The following is a 25223-nucleotide window of genomic DNA, read 5'->3' as shown; positions in this document are numbered from 1 at the left end:
GACAGAGCTCTAATTTTAAACATGATGGAAACACTAGTATTTTTACTGATCTATATATTTTGCCGCTATGGGACAAGTTCTAATGTTCTAAAATTCTTTGCATGAAAACAATGGGCTTTGCTATCCATTTAGGCAATTGCTATGGGGATGCATGCTGCGGATGGAAAAATATTGTGTTCCCTAAAGCTGAATGCAGGGTTGAGTAGCGCTGTTTTCTGAAGAGTAACATGTTGCTGAAATTGCTTTTGAAGGAGCCCTGGTGGTGCTGTGGTTAGAATGCAGTTTGCAGGCAAATTCTGCCCACAGCCTGGAGTTCGATCCTGATGGGTCTCAAGGTTGACTCAGCCTTCCATCCTTTCGAGGTCAGTAAGTTGTTGGGGGCAATAGGATGACATTGTAAAGCTTCCAGAGTGTGCTATAAATCACTATGGGGTGGTATATATATCTAAATACTATTGCAATTGCTGTTCCAAAATTAAAGTTCTAGAAAGTGAAGGAACCTAATGTATTTTCTTTTCAGAAGATTGATTTGCTTGACATATTAAGACATAAAATTGTTAGCTGCATTCTAATCTAATGCATTGGGGGAGCTGACCCCGTGTTTATGATTTGATGTATTATGTGAAATTGGTTGATTTTCTAAACCATCAAAGAGTTAACTCTGGCTAAGTCATGGAAACAAATCTATGGTGCTACAGCTTTGGGTTATCTGATGAAATGGAATAGGTCAAGATATATGACTAAAAAAGGAAATCCTGATGCATCTGAGTTGATGTCTACCAACTTGGGAAAGTTTAAAAGAGATTGAGATCAATTGATGAGAAATGTAGCTATGAATGGCTAACAATCACAATGGCTTTTACGCTTTAATAGTTGCTTGGCATCTGGATAGATAAAGACTAGTCCAAATATAGCCAGTTTGATATGAATCGGCACCTCACATTTTAACCATTATATATCACTATATCATTTTTTTAAATACTGTACTGGAAAACCAGTTGAAAGGATATGGAGGCATAATTCAACACACAACAGTTAGCGACTCCGTAAAAGAGCCCTAGATTTATATTGCAGACAAAGTCTTGCAAAATAAGATGTTAAAAGCTTTGTGTCCTAAATGAATTATCTACAAAAGTTGAAGTCAAAATTAAAGATACCATCTTGGAGAAACATTGCAATATAAAGTGCAGTGAAATTCCATTTAGAAACATGACCTGGCAGCCTGATTTATTTTGTTCTACCCCAGCCTGTTTCATCCAGACTTTCTGCTTGGGTGCTTAATGTACCCGTGCATCCGAAAACCATTTAAAACTGGCTCAGGCCAGTCCCACCATTTGAGGAATGGAATATTCTGGAGAACTGTGGGACATTCTTTTTCTTTTCCAAGCCACACTGATCCAGACATTGAGGAATGTGACAGTGATTTTCTAGAAGTTACCATATTTTTCAGAGTATAAGACACACTTTTTTCCCTCCTAAAAGAGGCTGAAAATTTGGGTGCGTCTTATACTCCAAATGTAGCCCACCCACCCGCTGGCCCCAACCCATCAGCCTCTGTGCATCCTCTTCCTGGATGCAGAGATTGCCACCGACAATGGCTTGTGTTTTTGGGCTCCGCGCGTTGCATTTTTAGCCTCCAAATGCTGGATGTGCAGTGCCCAAAATGGCTACTCAGAACAGCTGCTGCCTTCTCTTACCCCTTCCCCGCTTTGCCTGCTTTAGTCACTGGAGCTCCCTCCGAGGATCTGCTGTGCTTTTGAAGCTGTTTTTCAGCCCAAACATGAGCTAAGCGATCTTCCATGCTTTGCCTGCTTTTCTAATTGCTGCTCCCTCAGATAATCATCTATGCTTTAGAAGCACAGTCCCCATCACCCCCAACCTCAAAACCAGTGAGCGAACTAATGTGCTGAAGATGACCAGGTTAAGGACTCCCAAAAACTAAGGTGCGTTTTATACTTTGAAAAATACGGTAATCTTCTGAATAATGATTTCAAATACACCAAAATGGTATTTTGGAATTAGACCATAGTTCTCAATGTCTGTCGGATTATATGAAACCACCAGAAGCTCTGTTACTCTACTCGATAAGGAAAGCACCATCTTTCTTCTTGTCCAACAATTCCCCATATTTTGCTTGAGGTACGTTTTTCTTAAAACAACACAATCTGATATGGATTTATTTTAGTGTAATTTTGGAGAGCGAAGCCCTTCCTATTGAGTTCTACCCAGCTAAGATCATATTTGACATTGAAAATCCTAAAAATGTTTATTTGAAATTGCGGTCATTTTCTGTGACGGCTTTGAAACCATATTTAGGGATGGCTCTTAGATGTCAACGAAGAGGAAAAAGGTCTCTGTCTCCCTCAAGCCTTCCCCAAACTGGTTTGGTTTGGCCTCTCATCCAGGCCACCCTTTCTGCCTTTAACTCAGCTGAGGAAAACAGCAAAGGCAATCTGTCTTCCCAGCAGGAAAACCACAGAACAGCTTAGGTTGCTTTTATCTCCATGTGATCTTACAAGGCCACAACCCCCTTTTACGGTGTTTTGAAAATAAGTCCCTACTATTCTTACAGGAGAAAATTTAAGAGCAGGATGGAAAAATTTTCAGCTGCAAAAAAGAAGGAAGGAAGGAAGGAAGGAAGGAAAGAAAGAAAGAAAGAGGGAGGGAGGGAGGGAAAAAGAAAGAAAGAAAGAATAGACTGGACTAGAATAGAATAGAATAGAATGAATAGAATAGAATAGAATAGAATAACAAAGTTGGAAGGGACCTTGGAAATCTTCTAATCCAACCCCCTGTGTGGGCAGGAAACCTTACACCACTTCAGAAAGAAGAAAAAGAAAGAAAGAAAGAAAGAAAGAAAGAAAGAAAGAAAGAAAGAAAGAAAGAAAGAAAGAAAGAAAGAAAATTTAATGCATATATGAGGCACACATAAAGGTAAATGTTTCCCTTGTCCAGTCATGGCTGACTCTAAGGGATGGTGCTCATCACTATTTCTTAGCTGAGGGGGCCAACAATGTCCAAACACATTTCATGGTCATGTGGCCAACATGATTATTTGCCTAGGGACTTGGAATGCTGTTACCTTCCCAGCAGTAAATACCCTGAAGGTATTTACTGCTAGGTGGGTAGTAGCTAGAGCAAATGACAGGAGCTTACCTCATTGTGCAGCATTGAACCTGAGCTGTCAGCTGTCAGCATCTTAACCGCTGAGCCATCAAATCCTTTTGATACACACATACTGACTCACAAACAAATAAGAAAAACATGGGAGGAGGAGCCAACGTCGCAACGATATGGACGTACGGTCTCGATGTTCCAAGACCGCAGCCAATGCTTTTGCCACTGGGTGGTCCAAATGGATCTAAACCGTCCCGCAGAGATGATGAACAGGAAGAATACGTCTTGCTGACCTCAGGGGCATCGCAAAGTCCTTGAAAGAAGCAAGAGAAGTTCTTCAAGCCGGTGACAAAAAATCCAGCCAAGGCTGACGAAGTCGGGGCGGATCCAAAACGGAAGGATACAGAAAGAGAAAGTGTTTCCAGCTGGTGAGGAACGTTTACTGTTTTAAAAAGACACTGCTTATAAAAAACTTAAAATTAATTCAAATTGGAGAACAGAAGAATTGAGCAGAGGAATTAAATTTGGAATGGTTTTGGACAGTGGTTACGTTACTTTTTTAAATGCTATCTTCATGGATGAAATTTATGCAAGCCTTATTAAAATGGATGGATTAAGCTTTCTTCTATTTTTTCTTTTATTGTTCTCTGTAACCTATGGACTAAAGTTTTCCTCTTTCGTTGCTGTGGGTGTTTTTCTAACTCATTTAAAGATTGGACTCTTTTTTTAAAACTTGAAATACAAAAAAGATGCAAAAGAAACAAATAAGAAAAACATGCATGGAAAAGAAAGCTAATTTGGCAACTTTAGAAAGGAAGCAAAAGTCTAAATAAACTTCTTCCCATCCCATGACAAGATAAACAAACAAACAAACAAAACAAGTGTAAGAAAGCAGCCCAAAATCTTGTTTGACCAACTTCTGCCTCACTGCTGCTGTGTGAATTTATTCTGCTTCTCTGAGCTCTAACAGGCTGAAAATGTGACAGAGACTATAGGAACCAATTCTCTCTGCAGCTGATGACAAATACATGCTGAATCAGAACGAATGGATCTCTACCACCACCATGGTGATTCATGCTGATGGACATTCATCATTGTGTAGTAGTAGTGCAAAATGGTGCAAAAATTGGGAGTCACAATATATCAGGAAACACCACTCTGTGTGGTGTTCATCCATCAAAAAAAAAATCATGGCTACTATTTCACATGCCTCAGTCAGTCTAGTGGTCTTCAAGCAATAAACAACTATTAATTGGTGGCACCTTCTTGGTTGCTTTCTGGCCAGTCAACCTGGCATCAGAAAGTTGGCTGAGATGGCCTTCTGAGATGATCCACAATGTTAATGAGATATTTTAAAACCCAAGGAAATAATGACATTGAAGTAAAGAGCCTAGGAACATGCTAACATTGGACTTATATTTGTAAGGCAGAAATAATGAAAAATGACTGCTTTATAAGCCATTTAAGATCAAAATACTATATTGGCAGTTGGAAATATATAGCAAGATATTCTTTGTTTTACTAGCCTACACAAGTTAGTAATGAGCACTGGAAAAATCAGAACTAGCTGTTTCCCTACTTATTTGTTTCTCTGACACCAACTGTTTATAACAATAAGGTTAATCAAGTAGCCTTCCCTATCATTCCTCTAAAAAAAATCTGTTTGCAAGTATGTAAGGGAATGTTTATTGTGAGATTGTGGAAAGTATGAGCCATGGTGGTGCAGTGATTAGAATGCAGTATTGCAGCATAAGTCTGCCAACTGCCAGCAGTACAATCCCGACTGGCTCAAAGTTGACTCAGCCTTCCATCCTTCGGAGGTTGGTTAAATGAGGACCCAGATTGTTGGGGGCAATAGGCTGACTCTGTAAACCACTTAGAGGAGGCTGTAAGCACTGTGAAGCGGTATATAAATCTAAGGCAATTCCTATGTAGACCGGAACTCGATTTGCTTTCAATAGTTCTATGTCAACATGTGTGAAGTTGTGTTCACATCATCAATTAAAATGAAAGGAATGGGAAGTGCTGTTGCATGCAGAAAAAATGATTATGTCAGGCCTGCAGTTATATTCCTTTTGGGATCATTGGCCTGTCACACACTCTATTATTTTACTATGCTGTTTCATTAGTGTAGTAATTGGGAGGGAGAATAGTAAGGAGTAGAATTGTAGAATGTGTCCTTGTCATAATAGAACATTCCTTTCTAGAAGGCCAAGGTCATCTTTTGTCTCCGCACCTCTGCACCTGACCGGAACTAGATGGGTGGAAATGCCAGTATGGCAGAGGAAGATTGGACCATGTGATGGACTTGTGGGTGTGGCGCAAGGTTTTGAACTTTCAATTGGGTGGGAATCGAGAAAGCTTTCACATTCAGGATTTCCACAGTTGTGCCAACATGTCTGTCTTATTAAATTTAAGGATAGCTATGCCTTGGACTCCGATTTAATTCTGAATGCTACAGTATTTGGAACGCTGACAGATTAAACATTAATGAATAACCCTCACTGATGAACTGAGAAATCATGTGCAATGTGGTTCAGTAGATGCCACCTCATTTGACTCTGCTACTTGCCTTATTGTTCAATTGAACTGGTTTTGACCAATGCTCCACTCAGTGCTCTACTCAGTGACCAAACTAAACCCTTTCAAAATTACATCCAATCTATACCATGGCTTCTAGCACAAGTGAAAAACACAGAGTATGAAGGCTTCCTGAGTATTCACATCTAGGGAACTAGTATTTGTGTCTAAGCTTATAAAGAAAACAAATATCTACAGATGCTATGACTAGAGGTGAAGGTGCATGCCTCCTACTCGGAAGGCTGTGAGTTCAATCCTAGGCAGCGGCAGAAGTTTCTCTATTAGGATGGAAAGAGAAAATATCTGCTGTGAACTCCACATAGGAATCACGAAGGGCATTCGGCCAGTAAATGCTCAGCTCTATTCCGTCGGCAGAACTCTGTAGAATCATAAAAAGAAAAGAAAAAGCATTTAGCTATTGTATACAGTAGCATGGTTTTATATATAAACATGAAATTCCAGGTAAACATGCTGGATTTGTCTCTGAGTAAATTGTATTTTAGAAATTTTAAGCAAACTTAAATTTAAAAAGCATTAGTTCTCCTGCAGGGGTGGATGGGCTGGGGGTGACCTGGAAGCAATAGCAGTAGACTTAGCAGTGGACTTATATACCGCTTCATAGGCCTTTCAGGCCTCTCTAAGCGGTTTACAGAGAGTCAGCATATTGCCCCAACAATCTGGGTCCTCATTTTACCCACCTCGGAAGGATGGAAGGCTGAGTCAACCCTGAGCCGGTGAGATTTGAACCGCTGACCTGCTGATCTAGCAGTAGCCTGCAGTGCTGTATTTAACCACTGCGCCACCTTGGCTCTGTGGAAGACCTAATTGTCCACAAAGGTATTCAGAAACAGAATCTTTGAAATTGAACAGTAGGCTTTTTATAGTGTGTATTTTATTCAACATCCATAGGTAGACAGACAGACAGATACAGTCCTGGAATAAAGGATTTATTCAATCTATTTAAAGAGTTTTAAATATACTGCAACCGAAACAATCCTTTCAACATGCCATTTTATCATAGATGTCCACCAGTGTTTTGGTTTAACTTTTCATATTCTGTAAATGCTTTTTTCCTATTCAAAATATTAGACTTTAGTTGGTTACTTGCGAATATTATGGCCTCATCGATGTTTGCAATCCAATGTAGGTACACATGAAACAATTTGATTATCTGTGTGAAAACAGCTGTTCCAAAATAAATGTTAAAAGTGTGGAAACTTCCTAACTGAGCTTGTGTACAGTGTAAGGATGCATGTGTTAATCTTATTCTTTCTGCTAGCTTGTCAAGATTCATGCTGCAACTGTGGGTGAGAATTATGTTTCTTCTTTCACTTTAAATTAAAAATATCATTTAGCCCTCCATCTGTGGTCTCCAAAGAATTTTTTCTTCCTTGAAACATAGATCATTGAAACTGATTTTTTTTCCTGATTGGATTTAATTCTCCTATAGTGCCAACCAATAATGCATTCCAATAATCAGCTCCTGTATACTTGGCAAGTACTGTAGCTCACTGAGATATTACAGAGACAGAGAAAAACAGAATAGTAGAATTGGACCTTGGAGGTCTTTTAATCCAACCCCCTTCTCCGATAGGAAACCCTATACCTTTTCAGACAAGTGGCTGTCCACTCACTTCTTAAAAACCTCTAGTGTTTTTAAATATTGGAAGACTGTCGCCCTAGTCCTTCTTTTCATTAAACTAGATATACCCAATTCTTGCAAACATTTTTGTATGTTTTTGTTCTGACCTAGGCTTCCCCCAAAAGCACAAAGCAGAGTCCTGGTCCCAACAAAACCCCTTTTATTAAACAAATGTGAATTCCTTTCATTTACATTCAGCAAGGCCTGAAAAACAGTCTTTCAAAGGAATATTTATGACTACAGACCTTATCTATCTTGGAAAGCTGCCATGTAAATATTTTCCAAATGAGGTGCTGTGCAAGGAAAGACTGGGCACAGAGTCTCTGAGACTCACGGACAGATTTTCACACTCCTGAAACAAATCTAATGACTGAACGAAGGAATTGTTTCCTGCAAAAGCCCACTCCGCTTTCGCTCCTCTTTTATTTCCTATGGGAGGGACCAATCACCTTCCCCCTATGACCTTACTACCAAGTCTGCCTTGATTTCTAAGTTGTTCTTTTCTTCTGGCACGTCTGCACATGCGCACACTGGGAACAGTTCACCAACAAAAGGGCAAACGACAAAACCATGCCCGACTAAACTGTGGTGACAAAGCGCTCGGACGAATGAGCGCTGAATCGCGCCAACAACAGCGTGCCGACAGAAGCGCGCTGTAAAACTAAACCTAAGCCTAAACCTAAACCTAACTGTAAACGTAACACTAACCCTAACCCTAAATGTAATGCTAACCCTAACCCTAAACGTAATGCTAACCCTAACCCTAACCCTAACCCCCAACCCCAACCCCAACCCTAAACCTAACCCTAAACCTAACCCTAAACCTAACCCTAAACCTAACCCTAAACCTAACCCTAAACCTCACCCTTACCTTAAGTTAAATCGGCTTTCTGTTGTAAAGCGCCCTTCTGTCTCCGCGCTGTTGGCGCGTTGATGACGTCGCAGTTTTAGCGACACGGTTTGCGTGCTTTTTTCGGGTCTGGAAACAGGCTCTAGCTGTTCCTCTGCCTCACTGCTGTCTAGCTGCCTAGACACCTGATCACTGTCAGACGGCCTCAGCCTCCTCTCTGCCTCTGATGCAGAGCCCTCGTCCAAGCCTTCCCCAGCCTCCAGAACTGGCCCATGCTCCTCCCCAACCTCCTCACTGTCTGACTCTGCTGCCAGCTCTGCTTTGAGGCTCCACTTGTGGGCCACAACAGTTTTAACCTGCAGTCCCGTAATCATACGCCATGCCTGGGAAGCTTTTATTTATTTATTTATTTGCAGCATCTGAGACTGGGTTCCACCACAAAATCACGGAGGACAAAATCGCGCTCGACGAAAGCGCGCATTTGACGTCATCACAGCGCGACGAAAACATCACGCTGTGATCGAAAAATGTAAAAATAAAGCTAAAACCTTCCCCTACCCCCCCAAACCTAACCCTAAACCTAACCCTAAACCTAACCCTTAACCTAACCCTAAATCTAACCCTAAACCTAACCGTTAACGTAACGAAAAACCTAACGCTAACCCTTAACCTAACGCTAAACCTAATGCTAACGCTGTAAACCTGACCCTAACCCTTAACCTAACCCTAACCCTTAACCTAACCCTTACCTTTATGTGAATCGGCTTGCTTTAATTTTAATTTTATTTCAATTTTTAATTTTTTTCGTCGCGCTGTGATGACGTCACATGCGCGCTTTCGTCGAGCGCAATTTTGTCCTCCGCGCTTTTGACGGGTCACGCTGAGACTGTGCATGGTGTGATCTGAGCAGAATATTGCACGTAAAGCCGCTACAAGAAAAGATGATATGGGAAAAAAATCACTCAGGAATTGGTGTTGGGGTTTTGATTGTGCAACCATTACCTTGACTTTTCTGACCAACCCCATACACAACTCTGGATGGCCCAGTAACAAGTAACAGCAAATATTTAAAAACTAAACCCCTCACCATAGTATTTTTGAAATGGTCAAAATGCACACGAGAAGCTGAGGTCCATGTGCACATTTTCTCATCAGAAGCGAAGGCGTTCTGTTCTGCTCTGAATCCATTGCCCTGTTTTACTACTTGTCTTCCATTATACATGTCGCACGATTAATATTGAAGTGGGTCTTGTTTGCTGGATATCTCGCTGCTTTCCATTAGGATGTTTCTTATTCATGACTGCAAAGTTGTTTCAAGAGGACAGAAGAGGCGATCAGGATTCCAGATGGGTCAGACAATCGTGCCAAGTACTATGCTGTAGACGGATACTCGGATATGTATGTACTGCTTTTTTTCCCCTCAAAGTCAAAGCCAAGGTTATGCTGAAAGCAGGCAGAAATAGAAAAACACTTCAAAGCACATTAAGCCTTAAAAAAAAAAGTTAATTTGAATCCTGCACTGCTGTAAGGCTTTTTCCTCTAAATATACAAGTCTGAAAAAAAACTGCTTAAAACTGAAGTGGCTTGGAAGAACCCCAAGTCTATGGCAACAAAATAGCTGAGAAAGCGCTTGCTTTCCTTCAAACATGGCAGAGCCCTTCTTGAAGGCCTGGGAAACATGGACGATTTGTAATAAAGCAATTTTCTCCTTACAGAGCTCCTGCTAAAATATTCAGTGAGAGGGGAAAGGCTGTTCTCTCATTATAAAAGTTGCTTTAGGCGAGACAGATGGTAAGACTCCTTTGGTGTGCTTCTCTGGAAGAGTTCTGCTTTATTTTGCATCTCTGCTAATAACATTCCCCAGAATGTTCTTAGGCTCAGATACACACACTTAAGACATCTCCTGTCATGATGGAATCAGATAATAATTAGAGATGAGCTGGAACCTATTTATTCTCGTGTCCATTTTTCATGTCATTTAGGATCAACCCTAAATGTGTGGAAGGGAGCAGCAGCAGGTCCTTATTATCTTCTCCTTCTCTCCACCCCCCACAGTTAGTTCCGCCTTGCTTTTTCTCCTAAAAAATAATGACTTGACAATGGGAGCATGGTAGAAAATTAATACGGCATCTGCCCAGCACAGATTGGAGGTAGGCCATACGTAGCTTCGAGACATCCCCAAGTCTATTGTCTCCTTCTGTTTCTCCATAAAAATCCATAATGATTTGATGAGGTGATTTCTGCTCATGTTCAGAGCTGGCTGGTGAGTTTGCTGTATTCATGAAACCACGGGCAGCTCCGTAGTAAAGTTTCTCATGCCGTCTTTCTTTTATTACAAGTTGCCCAGAGCCATGTTTGTGAGGAGGGTAGCTGTGTAAATCAGATAGATAAATAATTAAAAGAGAGAAGGGTAAAGGAGACCTTGTATATTTTACTCTGCTAGTTGTTGCAGACTCTAGAGAGTGGTGCTCGCCTACCTTTCAAGGGTGTGGAACCAGCACTGTCTGAAGATATTTCCACAGTCATGTGGCCAGCATGACATCACGGAGCTCTGTTACCTTCCCACAAGTGGTACCTATTTAGAATAGAATAGAATAGAATAGAATACCTCTGTGGAATGAGTGGGTAGAGTAGAGTAGAGTAGAGTAGAGTAGAGTAGAGTAGAGTAGAGTAGAGTAGAGTAGAGTAGAGTAGAGTAGTATAGAATAGAATACCTCTGTGAAATGAGTGGGTAGAATAGAATAGAGTAGAGTAGAGACTAGACACTAGACTAGGATAGGATAGGATAGGATAGGATAGGAAAAGATAGGAGTTGGAAGGGACCTCGTAGGTCTTCTAGTCCAACCCCCTGCTCAGCCAGGAAACCCTGTTACCATTTTAGATAAATACTTGCCCAATCCCTTCTTAAAATCTTCAGGTGTTGGTGCACCCGTGACTTCTGGAGAATCCATTGATTAATTGTCAGTGTCAGGAAATTACTTCATAGTTCTAAGTTGCTTCTCTCCATGATTAGTTTCCATCCATTGCTTCTTGTCCTGCCCTCAGGTGCTTTGGACAATAGTTTGACTTCCTCTTCTTTGTGGCAACCCCTGAGATATTGGAACACTGCTATCATGGTCCTTTTCGTTACACTAGACATACCCAATTCCTGCAACCGTTCTTCATGTTTTAACCTCCAGTCCCCTAATCACCTTTGTTGTTCTTTCCTTCACTTTTTCTCGAATGTTAACATCTTCTTTACATCGTGGAGACCAAAACTGGTTGCGGTATTCCAAGTATGGCCTTACCAAGGCATTATAAAATAGTATTAACACTTCATGTGATTTATCTACTCGCATTTGCATGCTTTCGAACTACTAGGTTGGCAGGAGGTGGGAGAGCTGGGTCTGGAACCTGGGCTGCCCACTTTCCAAATAAATAAAAAAATAAAATAAGTAAATCTCCCTGGCAGGATAGTTGTTGCTTCCACAGCCTCTTTTGCTCATACTACAAGTGAAATAGGGTATGCAAATTTCACTGGGCAACAAATGTCCCCTGCTTCCATTTTATTAATTCTGCAGGAAAACATCTATTCATTTTTGGTTGAGTAACAAAGCTTCCCTGAGATCTATTAATATGTCAGACAGTATTATTTCTCATCATTGTTTGATGTAGTTTAATCTTACCTCATCACTACATTGTCCTCAGAGAAGCTCCATTGTGTTTTGCATTTTATTTACCATCAGTGGTAAATAAATGATGATGCCCTTTCAAATACAGTATCAGCGCTACCTGAATTCTTATTACCTGGGTTTTACTTGTTGCATTTCAAAGTTTTGCAGGCAGAAAATTGGGGAAGCTAAAAGCATCTAAACCGGTACTGTGACTCTTCAGCTTCTAGGATGTATAACTAACATAATTTACCTCAGTATTTGAAACATATAACAATAGCAATAGCACTTAGACTTATATACCGCTTCACAGTGCTTTACAGCCCCCCTCTAAGTGGTTTACCAAGTTAGCATATGGCCCCCAACAATCTGGGTCCTCATTTTACTGGCCTGGGAAGGATGGAAGGATGAGTCAACCTTGAGCCTTGTGAGATTCGAACTGCCAAATTGCAGACAGTGGGCAGTCAGCAGAATTAGCCTGCAGTACTGCATTCCAACCACTGTGCCACTGAGGCTCCTCGTTGATTTGATTTGAGATGTCCCACTATCATCTAAATTGGCCTTTAAAAAGCTTTCTCTTATTGTCCACATATGAATCTCTGGAGGTCCCTCAATACAAGTCATGGGTTCCTTATGGCAGTCCACCATCTTTCTCTGGTGCCCATTGACACGGTGCAAGGGAAATAAAAATGCTGGTTGGAGAAGACTTTTTGCCACCTTCTTAAGCGCTTATTTTGTGAATGTTAGTGCTGGGGAAGGAAGGGTTATAAATTAATCCTCTGCTCTTCTCATGCTGTGATCTCTCCAGAATTCATCTAATGATGTAGCAATTGGATTTAAAACAGAAAGCCTCTCCCATCTTCCCAGTGGGAAATTTTAAAACCTTAATGCTGTGGAGGATATATCATTTATATATGAAAATGTGTGCAGTGACACCACAGGAGAGTGGCAAAGAGGTTTAGTGGGCTGCATCTCTAAAGATGCCTCTGTACATAAAAGGGTTTTGTAGATATCTCTCTACCCTTAGAAATAGACTTTTCTTTTTTAGTTGGCATTTAGATGTCAGGGTTCCAAGTAACACATCCATAGCAAACAAAAATCTGAGGCAGGTAGATTCCTCAAAGAATAGTTTTATTGGATATATACAGAGATGGGTTGCTCCCAGTTCAGCCCGATCAGGCAAACCGGTAGTAGCAACGGCAGGAGGCTCCATCCACCCTCCCGGATGCTTCTGCGTATGCGCAGAAGCGTCGCGCGCACACTCAAACTGGTAGTTTAACAAAATGGCAACCCACCACTGGTTATATCATATTGAAATCCGACCCTGAAGGTTCCGCTGTTTTAATCTAATTAAAAGTAAAAGTTTTCACCCTTCCCCGAACAATCAGTCACATGGTCCAATCAAGGTGCCTGGTAATGTCGCTCCTCCTCTCTCTGACCAGGTGTTAGAATGTCCTTGATTCCCAGAGGAAAATATTTTATTTTGACTACAAAACCCCAGCTATCTCTATTCCCCCCTCCCTATTTCTCAGCTCCAGTGTGGCAAACACTGAAGCCTCAAAATGGCTTTGATCAGGTCAGCTTCAGGGTTGACATGCTGGATTTGTTGACTGGAAGGTTGGCACTTTGAGATCCAAGTACCACATGACAGGAGAGCTCCTGTTCCTGCCTCAGCTCCTGTCAAACCAGCATTTCAAAAACATGCAAGTGCAAATAGATAAATGGGTACCACTTCAATGGGAAGGTAATAGCATTCTGTGTGTCTTGGTAAGTGTTGTACCTTATGATTCCTGATGAATTTATTATATTTTATTTTTCTTTATGTACACTGAGAGCATATGGACCAAAAATAAATTCCTTGTGTGTCCAATCACACTTGGTCAATAAAGACTTCTGTTCTGTTCTGTTCTGTTCTGTTCTGTTCTGTTCCTTTCCATTCCATTCCATTCCATTCTATTCCATTCTATTCCATTCTATTCCATTCTATTCCATTCTATTCCATTCTATTCCATTCTATTCCATTCTATTCCATTCTATAGACATGCTGGCCACATGACCACAAAGGCATCTTCAGACAACACTGGTTCCCTTGGCTAGGAAACAGAGATGACCACTGCCCTCTACAGTCAGACACAACTGGACAGAGGAAAACTTTACCTTTTTAAAAGAACCTGTTTAGTAAAACTTGGTCCACTTCAAGGATAACCACCTGGAGAGAAGATGGGCAACTATGACCTCTTTACGATCTGTGGACTTTAACTCCCAGGATTCCTGAGCCAGCATGGAATTATGGGAGTTAAAGTCCACAGGCTGTTAAGGGGCCATAGTTGTCTACCCTTGAACTAGACAATGGGCAATAAGGAAATGCAAGCCCAGGAAAAGATTTCTTTTTTATTATTATTTTTTATTTTAATTGAACAAAAACACAAAAAAAAGAATCATCCTTCATTACATCTTGTAGAAAGCATGTTGATTGATTACAGATAACTTTCATGCATTTCTTCCACAGTCATTACTTATAGTTCATATTAGATTCTACACTTTAAGTCAAAAATCTCTGTGTATCTTACTATTAATATACCACAATTCTCATTTGACTACAATTATTTGAACATGCTTTTACCTCAAATCATTCATACTTAAAGACACAACCACATAATGGCATTCATTAGCTATTTCAAAAAATCCTCCAATAACATTACACCTTTATAGCATCTTTTAAGTAAAAGTCAATTAATAAAGTTTCTAAGCCTTTCCCCCCCTTTTTTCCAAACTCACAGACTAAAATTTATATCCAAGGTACTTTAGCCAATACCATAGCATGTATATATTGTTAAACAATGTCCATTAACATTTCCTTGTTATTATTAGAATTGGCTAAAAATTATTTACTATTTATGCCCCATCTCATCTCATTAGAGCCCCCACCCCAAAAAAACCTTACACCTTTATAACAAGATCTAAATGAAAATTTGTTAATAAAATTTATAGGTCTTTTTTCCCAAGTCACAATTTACAATTTATATCCAAATTTCTTTGACTAAATTGTCAATACATGTATATATCATTACGCTGTATCCATTATCATTTCATTATTATTTATAGTTAATTAATTGTTAGTGAGTAAACATTTAATAACAATGTAAAACAATCTAGGACTTACAAAATTCCCTACTTATTAATCACCAATAATAAAAAAACCTATTTTTATTACCAACTTTCATTGTCAACCTGTATCTTTCCAGTAACAAAACAGTCTTATCTCTCTTGCCAATTGTCAGTCTTCTTTTTATCTCCTTTATAACGTTTTTATAGGCTTCTCTCCGCACTTTGTTGCTTGAAGGGTCTCTCAGATAATCTCCTTGCCCACCAGTTGCTACTAAAGTTAACTTGTCTTTGTCAATCTTGCTTCTGAAAAAATTTCTCTTCTTATGTCTATCATCATTAGTATTTTTTTTCTCTTCTGTGTCCTGGAACCTGGGGTAGAGCTCCAATTCATCAAATTCCCTTTTCCATATTTCCTTCTTTTCATTTTTACCCACATTTGCTCCAATAATAAATTCATCTATTGTCTTATCTTTATCTTCTATATCTTCATTCTCCCCTTTAATTTTGGGGGCTCCAACCCCATCATCTTTTGCTGGGAGGAAGACTAGTCTTTCCAACTTCTTCTCAATTCTCCCATATCCTTCCAATAGATTTTGAATTCCAGTCAAGATATTTTGGAATTTTAAGGTTTCCTCATCTAAGTATTGACCCATGTTTCCAAAACAGAAGAGAGAAAGAAAAAGGAAAAAAAACTAATAATGACTGCGACTCTAGTCTTCCAGGCCTCTCTTACTTTTATTTTAAATTGACTTGAAGACAAGTTCTTTTATACTCTTCAAAGGGGAAGGGTTCTGTTCCCCTCTTTCTTTCTTTCTTTCTTTCTTTCTTTCTTTCTTTCTTTCTTTCTTTCTTTCTTTCTTTCTTTCTTTCCCTGCCAAAATAATTCTCAGAGGCACCTGTGAAAACAGTTTGTGCCCTTGGTTCTTTATCAGTTTCTGTAAACAAATTGCAAACCTTTCAGCTGCAAAATTAGTGAAGTCAAGTAAGAAGAGAGATATGTTGTTTCAAAAAAAAAAAAAACCTCCGAGTCACAGTTAATTTTCACCTTCTGTAGGAAACAAAGTTCTTTAGATTTCTTTTAGTGTGGTTTAATAAGAAGTAGTAGGAAGAATTGTTAAAATAAAAAGGAAGGTTTTAATCCAGAAGTCAAAAAATAAAGCAACAAGAAGCAGAAGAAAAAAAATCAATCCGTTCGCTTTAAGAGGAGAGATGAAGAACGTTATGAGCATTTCAATCCACAAAAAATAGTTAGAAAGACAAAGAAAAAAAACTTTCCACAGTGATCCCATTAGGATTATTTTCGCCGCTCAGTTCTTTTAGTTAAGGATCTAATTTGGATTTAAATAAACATTTCTTTGGGCAGTCTTTAGCAAAATAGAAAAATACCTCATCAGATGGACTCACTTTCTCTTTTCACTTCTTTCCTTCTGGAGCGTCCGATTTCATCAGCCTAGGGGCTGCCTGTTCATCGTGGGCTTGAAGCACTTCCCTTGGGTCTATCAGGGATTTTGTGATATCCCTGAGACCAGCAAGGCTTTGTCTTCCTGATCACTATCTCTACAGGATGGTTTAGGTCTCAAAGGACACCCCAGTGGCAAAAGTATCAACAACGGTCTCAGATTATCGAGACCGCACATTGTAACATCACAACGTCACTCCTCTAACTGAAATATCCTTCATTCCTGTTCATGTGATAAGAAGGTATGAGTTTTAAGCTTATCACCTGATTATCATTAGATGTGGTGAATCAGTAGTGAAAAATAAAAAAGTGAGCAAGAAACCATAACATAGGTGAGCCTAACTATAGACGTGGCACCTGGGAAGGTGCTACACCCAGGCCAACTTCAGGGTCTGCTATCATTTTTGGGAGTTCTTGATCTGGCCAAGAATGAAGTTTGTTTTGTTTATTACTGTTATCATTTTTCAGTTTATCTTTTCTCCACTTGTATTGCCTCTGAATCCCAGATCCTATGAATTTCCAGCTGGCAAAACAATGTACATGTATAAGAGAATAAATATGCATGCAAATAAGCCTTTTGACTCATTTCTGTAGAAAGTTAGCACCCAGAATAAAATATTTTAGGAAATATTAAAAAGGCAGGATATTATATTTGCCTAAAGGGAGCAATACACTCTTGGAGACAGAAAGCAGCCCCCATCTTTCTAAATAGCCCTCAGCAGATGTCAGCACATAAGAGATAAAGAGATTGATAGCTCTATCCATAAGCAAATATCCTCACCCAAAAGCCAACAAAGGTAGGATTAGCCCTCAGCTACAATAGGAATTGTCCAATGCCCCTTCATGGCATCACCCTCAGAAATGTCAAACAAACCTGGGAGCTCAGACAAGCTACAGAGCCAGCTATGACCCCTACATGGCCTAATGGGAATCTGACAACAGTCAACAGAATACATGATCTTACACAGGAACAGGAAGTTCCAGTGCAAAGCCCAAGAGAAAGTAGAAAGGCTATTCACTCTCAACTCCAGGTGCTCAGCTGCACCAGAACCATGTGCTTGTGTGGTTCTGCTTCATCATTAAACCAGAGGTGGGTTGCTCCCGGTTCGGTTGAACCGGTAATGGAATCCAGGCCTGGGTCACCAAACCGGCAGTGACCCAGGCCTGCCACGCTCGCGAACTGGTTCCCTTGTCGCCACAGGGCCACCGCCATTTTGGTTTTGAGTGACTGCGTGTGCGCAGTTCACTGTAAATTGTTCTGCACATGCACAAAGAACAACTTACATTGAACAGCGCATGCGCGCTTCCTTCGCTCATGTGTGTGTGCGTTGTGACCCACTAATAAAACCGGCACTAATAAAACCTGCGTTAAATCATTTTTAATCAACATCCAGCCTCCATTTGTCTCCAGTGTTTTTCTCCCAGCTTGGAACTGAACCAGATGGATTTTTCTTCCAACATTTCAAAAAAAATAAATAAATGCTAAGCCTATATTCAGGATCACAACACAGTTTTCATGAATTTTGTGCTGGTAAGAAACAAGCAGCTTCAATCCCTAACTTTCCACAATAGTCCCAGGGGGAGGGAAGCTTCCCATGAAGATGTTCAATAGCTATTGTCCCTGTGTGCTCTCCATTTTTTGTGTCTTCTGCCTCAAAATGCCAGGAAAGGCTTTACCAATTTTTTGGCAATGTGCATCTGTGAGGTATCAAATGATGCTTGCAATTCATCTCCACAGCTGGAATTGTTTAGGAGAAAAGTTGAAGAGTTAAGGCCTGGGTAGAAGAATGACAAAGGGCAAGTGGCAGGTATTGAAAATTCAAAGACAACGAAGAAGGGAGAGAAAGTTGGGGGGGGGGAGGATGAAAGAGAACTGGAAAGAGTGAAAAAAAGAAGCAGCAAAAGGGAAACAGTTATAAGTTGAGCCAGGCAGGGAAGCAAAGCACTCTGAAGACCTGGTGCAGTTGAAACCATTCCAGTGAGATTTGAAAGGGGAATTAGTTCTGCCCTCAGTTAAGATGAGAACAATTACGAGAGCATTTCAGCATATGAAAAAAATCACAGCAGGTAGAGTTTGTTTTATATTTTATTACACATGATGGTCCTACCTTCCTTCTTTTTATCCACACAAATAATCTTGAGAGGTACAATGGACTAAGAGGGACTGGCTTGAAGCTACCTGGTTGAATTTTTATGACCAAAGGGTTCTTCAATCTGGATCTCCCTGAATTTAGAGATTGCAAATAAAAGAATTAAATCTTGTGTAGACTTCCAATAGCCTGCTTTTAGGAAGCTTCAGATGATATGATCTAAATTACAGACTCCAATGTGAACAACTAAAAGAAGCTTAAAATCAGAGCTGATTGAAACATTTAATTTGCAGTTTTGGAAGGAATATCCGTCTGGTTCAGTTCCAAGTGGGGAGAAAGACACTGGAAACATGGAGGTTGGTTGGAAAAATGGGTTAATGAAGCAGAACCATCAAGCACATGTGATTCTATGTAGCCGACCACATGAAGTGAACAATGAGCGTTATTTATACCCTCTCTTGGGCTTTGCCCTTGAGCGTCCTGTTCCTGTGCAAGAAATGTATTCTATTTGTTGTTGAAGGAGTCACTGCTAACTTTGTAGGCTGTCTGTGTCCCAGGCTTGGTTGAAGCTTGCTGGGTGATGCAATGAAGGGGCTTCTTGTGCCATGTGGTGAGCTCTGCTGCTAGATGGTAGAGGGATAATCCTATTATGTCCTGGAGAGTCATGTCTTAATCCCATCACCCTGGAGTTGAAGGTCTTTTGTCTTGTAGATAGGCTGGCCCAGTCCTGTTGGGGCTATTAAGAAATGTGGGGGCTGCTTTCCAAGAGCATGTTTCTACTTTAGGGAAATATAATATTCTGACTTTTTTAATACTTCCCAAAATATTTCATTCTTCTAGGAGAAGGGCGGGTGCTAACTTTCAACAGCATATTTTTTAAAAAACTTTTTTCTAATTTTCCATTTCATTCAAGAACTTGGATGGAAGTCAGATCACATAATTGGCTCTTTACTTTTAATTTAGTTCTTCTGCTTAATTTCTCTGGCTATTCCTTAACATTGCCATCATTTTTTTTTCTTGATTCTACCTTTCATATTCACCTAGAAAATAATAATTCTTTTGCATATGTACAATGGAGATAATTAGCCACTTGTCTGTTTGGAGAGAGAACAATTGGTTTTGCTAAAAATAAACAACTAGTGTAGGTAGGAATTTTTTTTAGAAAGTTATTATGATTGACTTTTGGGGACAAAGTGTGAATGTGCAATTTAATAGGGCAGGTATCACACCTAAAAACCTTATTTTGACTCATCCAGGGGGTAAAGGTTGACTGAAAATTGCATCTTGTGATAAAACATTATTCACTTCATCACATATATGCTTTTCAATTTTGCTCCTGAAGTGAAGAAACTGACTTTTTCTTTTTTCTTGATTTTTCATTTGTTCTCTCTCACACCAGCTCTATCCCACTAATGCATAGAAATCTTTGGTATATACAATTATATAGTACTGGGTCTTCAGGGTCAACGCCCACTTATTTTGGCTGTGCTATTTATATGAATTAAGAACATTAAGAACATTTTTCACAGAATTACATTTGTTACCAAATCAAAATCAAGCAACATGCACTTGATCGCACATTAGCCTCAGTTATGAGAACTTATTGTTAACGTGTTTGAAGAAAAAAAATGTATTTAATAAGAATGCAGAACCATATTTTTTGCATCAGGAAAACATATCACTCCAAACTTTAGAGCAGGGACATGCAGTCACTGGAGGCAGGGGAGGCGGGGCCTCACCAGTCTCATGAGGAAAAGGAATTTTTTTAAAAAAATAATTAAAAAGGCCAAGGTAGTTGCTGCCAGACTCCAAGTCACAGTGACTTTGAGTCTGCTTAGTGTTAACTGTAGGGGGAGGCGAGAGAACTATGGGCCTCCTTTGCATAAGGAATCTTTCGCCTTTTAAGAGTTAAGCAAGGGTTAAAAAGCAAAAAAATTCCATATGCAAAGGAGGCATGTGATTCTCCCACCTCCTGATCTGGGAGCAGCAAATCATGCCTTGCACTGCTTGAGCAGGGAGGGCAGAGACTCCATTTCCCAGGCTGCAGAGGGAAAGCAAGCTAAAGCCTTCCTCGCTGCAGATTGAACTTCTCAGTTGCAGATGAGCGAGAGAGAGAAAACCGTGAAGGGAGAAGAAAGAAAAGGAAGGAAAGAAGGAGGTGGGGGAAGAACGGAGGAAGGAGGAAGGAGGAGGAGGAGGAGGCAGAGGAGGAGGAGGAGAAGCATCTCTGGGCAGGTGAATTATGCATGCACTAAGCAAACTCTGAGAGAATGGCTGTGGAAGGTAAGGGCTGCGATTCTCCTGCCTTTTCCTTTTGCAAAGCCAGAAGCGCCCCTGGCTGCCCTCCCCGCCTTCCTCGTCCTTTGCTCTCACCTGAGGGGAGCAATCACAACCGAGTCGGGGGGGGGTGTCAGCAAGCAGATCAAAGGCTTCGGCGCCTTGGCCAAATGAGGGGTAGGAGTGAGGGTGTGGGGGGGGGATGCGGCCACAAACAGAGGCTTGGAGGGGGCGCGGAGAGGTGAGCCGACGAGGAACCTGCTGAGCTAGGGACAGCTGCCACGGCTTCCCTCTTTGCTAGGCTCCTGCATAGCTCCACTGCAGTGCTGACTGGCTCACCCCTCCGCCCCCTCCCCTGACCTCGCTTTAAAAGGAGCTTGCAGTTTTGTTCAATGGAGACCCATCCAAATCCTGAACACATAACCCCCCCCCCTTCACCTTCCCTTCCGAGGGCGTTCATGGAATCCCAACCATGTCCTTTTTATCTGCAGCTGTTAGTCCAATGTTAAGCTATTGAGCTGCCTGCCTGCCTGCCTGCCTGCCTGCCTGCCTGCCTGCCTGCCTGCCTGCCTGCAAGCACTTTCTGAGCATCAGGTGAAGTCGGCAGGCATGGAAGGCTACTACGTGGCTACTAACAATGGTCAGGGCTGCCTATGGCGGACGCCGCCAGGGCCCTGCCACCACATTAAAGCCCAGGTGGCAGGGCTTTAAAGTGGCGCAGGGCCCCGGCGGCAGGGTTTTAAAGTCCCGGCGCCACGTCTGCCATAGAGCGGGTCCCGGTACCGCTCTATGGCGGATGCGGTGCCAGGACTTCAGTGGGGCTTTCGCGCTTACCTCACCGGCCATGAAGCTCACTGCACGTCACTGCTTTAGAGGGCAACCAAATGAAGTTTTAAGAGGATCTGAAGTGGATGTAATTATTACTTTGCAGAAGAGTTCTCTAATACCATAAGACTGTGATGGCAAACCTATGGCACGCCAGCCATTGCCTCAGCCCAGCTCCACCCCGCGTGTGCGCAAGCCTCCCACCGGTCAGCTGATCTTTGTGATTCTGCTGTGCATGTGCAGGGGGCAGGGCACATGTGGGGGATGTGCATGTGTATGCATGGGGGTGGGCCACATGTTTGTGGGGAACTCGCATTGCATTTGGGGGTTCACACACATGCTCCCCACCGTGCCCCATTATGGATTTGGAAGGCCTCCTGTACCAACCTGGGAGCAAAAAATGGGCAGGGGAGCGTGTGTACAGGTGGTGGGGCGCATGTGCAGGATGCTCATATTGTATTGTGAGGTTTCGTGGGTGCGTGTCTGTTTGGAGAGAGAACTCCAAACTTGTCACTCAGCACCAAAAAGGCCATAAGATATAATGAGCCATAAGAAAAAAAAATGAGTGGATGTTTGATAATGTTACAGATATCATCACAGGTTGTAAGCTGTTCCAAGTAAAGTTGCCTTTTGCAACTGACTGACGCTGAATTTGCCAGCGCTGATGGTATTCAAGTGGTGCTTCCGTTGCTTAAATATCTTTTACAAGGTCTACAAGATTCCAACACCTGCATTTTCTTCTATCCATCCCCTTCCACACCTGTTTCGAAGTTGCAGTTTTTACAGGCCACTCTGCCACACTGAACCTGTCTGAAATGGGACATCTTAGGTGCCCGAAATGTTCTCAGCAGCATATTGTACCACCTAGTTTTCCCATAAAGACAATACTGGAGATATTCCCTTACAAAGTGAAAGCCAGAGAAATATTGAAAATGCATGCCTGCTTTTAAAAGAATTATATGCCACTCCAAATCAGTGGTCATAGTGGGCTCTAGATTAGACTGTAGATTGATAGATAACCAATTTCGTTGTATAGATGATGTACAATGAGAATAAAAGCTATATCAGGATAGAAGATTGATCTACACTGATCTCAACAATAGGCTGCTAAGAAAATTTCAGGCACCTATGCTGTCGTCCTGGTCTCCTTTTTCAGCCAGTTACAGCATGGCAGAGGAGCCTGTAAAAGCTGCAACCTTGGAACAGGTGTGAGAGGGGATTGAAGAAAATGTGTATTTTGGAAGCTCTGCAGCCAGCAACAAGCAGAGAAACCAACCAAATTAAACATTTTTTTCTTTCCAGAGACATGGCCCCACGGGGAGGGGGGAAGAGAAGTGGCACATCAAAATACAGTGTGGGAAAATGCAATGGCTTCACATGCAGCTCGTTAGTAAAAATAGTGCGGGGGGGGGATTGTAGGAGAAATTCCAAAGAGAGAGAGAGAGAGAAAGAATTAAAGAGAGATTTTTCCTTCACAAAATGCCTGCCATTGCCCTTCCTTCCCTCTCCCGTTCCCCTCACAACAGCGGAGTTGTTAAGATGCCAGGAAGTGCTAGCTTCTCAGGAATACAACTTCAACAATATTGAAATAATATCGGAGCTGTTTGTACTGTTGGAAGAAATACCCATCTGGTTCAGTTCCAAGCTGGGAGAAAGACACTGGAAACATGGAGGCTGATTGGAAAGATGGTTTAATTATGAAGTAGAACCACCAAGCACATGATTTCTGATGGGTTTTTTTTAATACCTTCTCTTAGACTTTGCACTTGAGCTTCCTGTTCCTGTGCAAGAACATGTGTTCTATTGGCTGTTGTCAGATTCCCACGGGGCCCATGTAGGTGTTATGTAGTTATGTCATAGCTGGCTCTATAGGTTGTCTGAGCTAAGTTTGGTTGACGTTTCTGAGGGTGATGCAATGTCCTTAGGAGATTGTTCAATGTAGTGAGCTCTGTGATTTAGTGGGTTAATCATATTATGCCCTGAAGGGTCATGTCTTAATCACTTCATCTTGGAGCTGAAGGTCTTTTGTTTTTTGATAGGCTGGACCAGTCTTAATGGGTGCAAAATATCTGCTAGGGACAGGGACCTGGGGCTCTGAGTTTCTGTCTCCCTTAAGATTTTTTATTTTGCTTTTAGGGGAAATATTTTATCTTGCCTTTTTAAAATAGTCCTCAAAATATTTCATTCTTTAAGAAGTTGGGTGGTGGTTTCCCACAGTATGTTTTCATGGAGACATATGCATCCATTAAACACACCAAGGTTCCCCCTCGCACATATGTGCTAGTCGTTCCCAACACAGAGCTCATCTCTGTTTCAAAGCCGAAGAGCCAGCATTGTACGAAGACTTTTCTGTGGTCATGTGGCCGGCATGACTGAATGCTGAAGGTGCACGGAACACTGTTACCTTCCCACCAAAGGTGGTTCCTATTTTTCTACTTGCATTTTTGCACGCTTTCGAACAGCTAGGTTGGCAGAAGCTGGGACAAGTAACGGGAGCTCACTCTGTTATGTGGTGCTAGGGATTCGAACCGCTGAACTATTGACCTTTCTGATCAACAAGCTCTGCGTCTTAGTTATTGAGCCACCGCATCCCTACACGTCAAGAAGCATCCTTCCGAATAGTATTTCTTCGCTCAATCAGTATCTGTACCTGCAGCTGGTGACTTGGAGGACACAATCCAATGCCTAGAATTGTTTGCACATTGATCAACATTAGATGAGATACTTACACATATCCTTTAGCAAATGACTCAGTGGCGGCAGCTGCTCAAACATGGAGACAAGCCATGGCTCTCCTTATAAGTGTTCTCTTTCCAGCCAACCTAATGGTAATGTAGACAATTTTCTGCCAGCAATCATTTTCACAATGCCAACTCAGAGCAATATGAGAATTCTAGCATGTTGTACCAAGTCATTCAGAATCCCAGTTATTGCTGCCGCCGCTGTTTTAAATAATCTTTCTAATTGTACCAGTCATTGATCAGAGCTTCTGTCTGAATGCTAAAAAAGGCCATGAAAATCTGAAGAAACACCAAGTGTTCAAGTAGCAGATCTTTTTGTTCCAAATTTGCATGTTTTTCTTCCAGAGCTGTCATGTATAATTTTGCTATATAAAAAAAATATTTTCAGGTTCATCCTGGTCAGTACTGTCTATGCAGAATAGCGCCATGTCAGGCCATTTCTCCTCTATTTCCAGAGTGGTATCCAACTCAGATGTAAATAAAAATTATGGAGCCTGAATCCAAGACCTCATTCACATAAATAACATCAAGAGAGACAGTTTGGTCTAGTGGTTAAGACAGCAGGCTAGAAGCCAGGAGACTATAAGTTCTAGTGCCACCCTAATCATGAAAGCTGGCTGGGTAACTTTGGGCCAATTACCAGGATACTGTGAGTTCTAGTTCCATTTTAGGCATGAAAACTGGCAGGATGACTTGGGCTAATCACCAGGAGACTGTGAGTTTGAGATTTGAGATTTGAGATTTGAGAAGTTTATTTATATGCCGCCCTTTTCCCTGGGGGGACTCAGGGTGGCTTACAACTCGAAAAGGGGGGGGGAAACAAACATTTAACACGTAGGACAGCACGTCATTAAAAACACAACATTCATACCATTCGGGTGGGT

The sequence above is a fragment of the Thamnophis sirtalis genome, unplaced genomic scaffold, assembly GCF_051295495.1.
Source record: "Thamnophis sirtalis isolate CommonGarterSnake01/CBP01778 unplaced genomic scaffold, rThaSir2_p1.2 scaffold_11, whole genome shotgun sequence".
NCBI classification, from domain to species: domain Eukaryota; kingdom Metazoa; phylum Chordata; class Lepidosauria; order Squamata; family Natricidae; genus Thamnophis; species Thamnophis sirtalis.
This window is presented reverse-complemented; position numbering follows the sequence as displayed.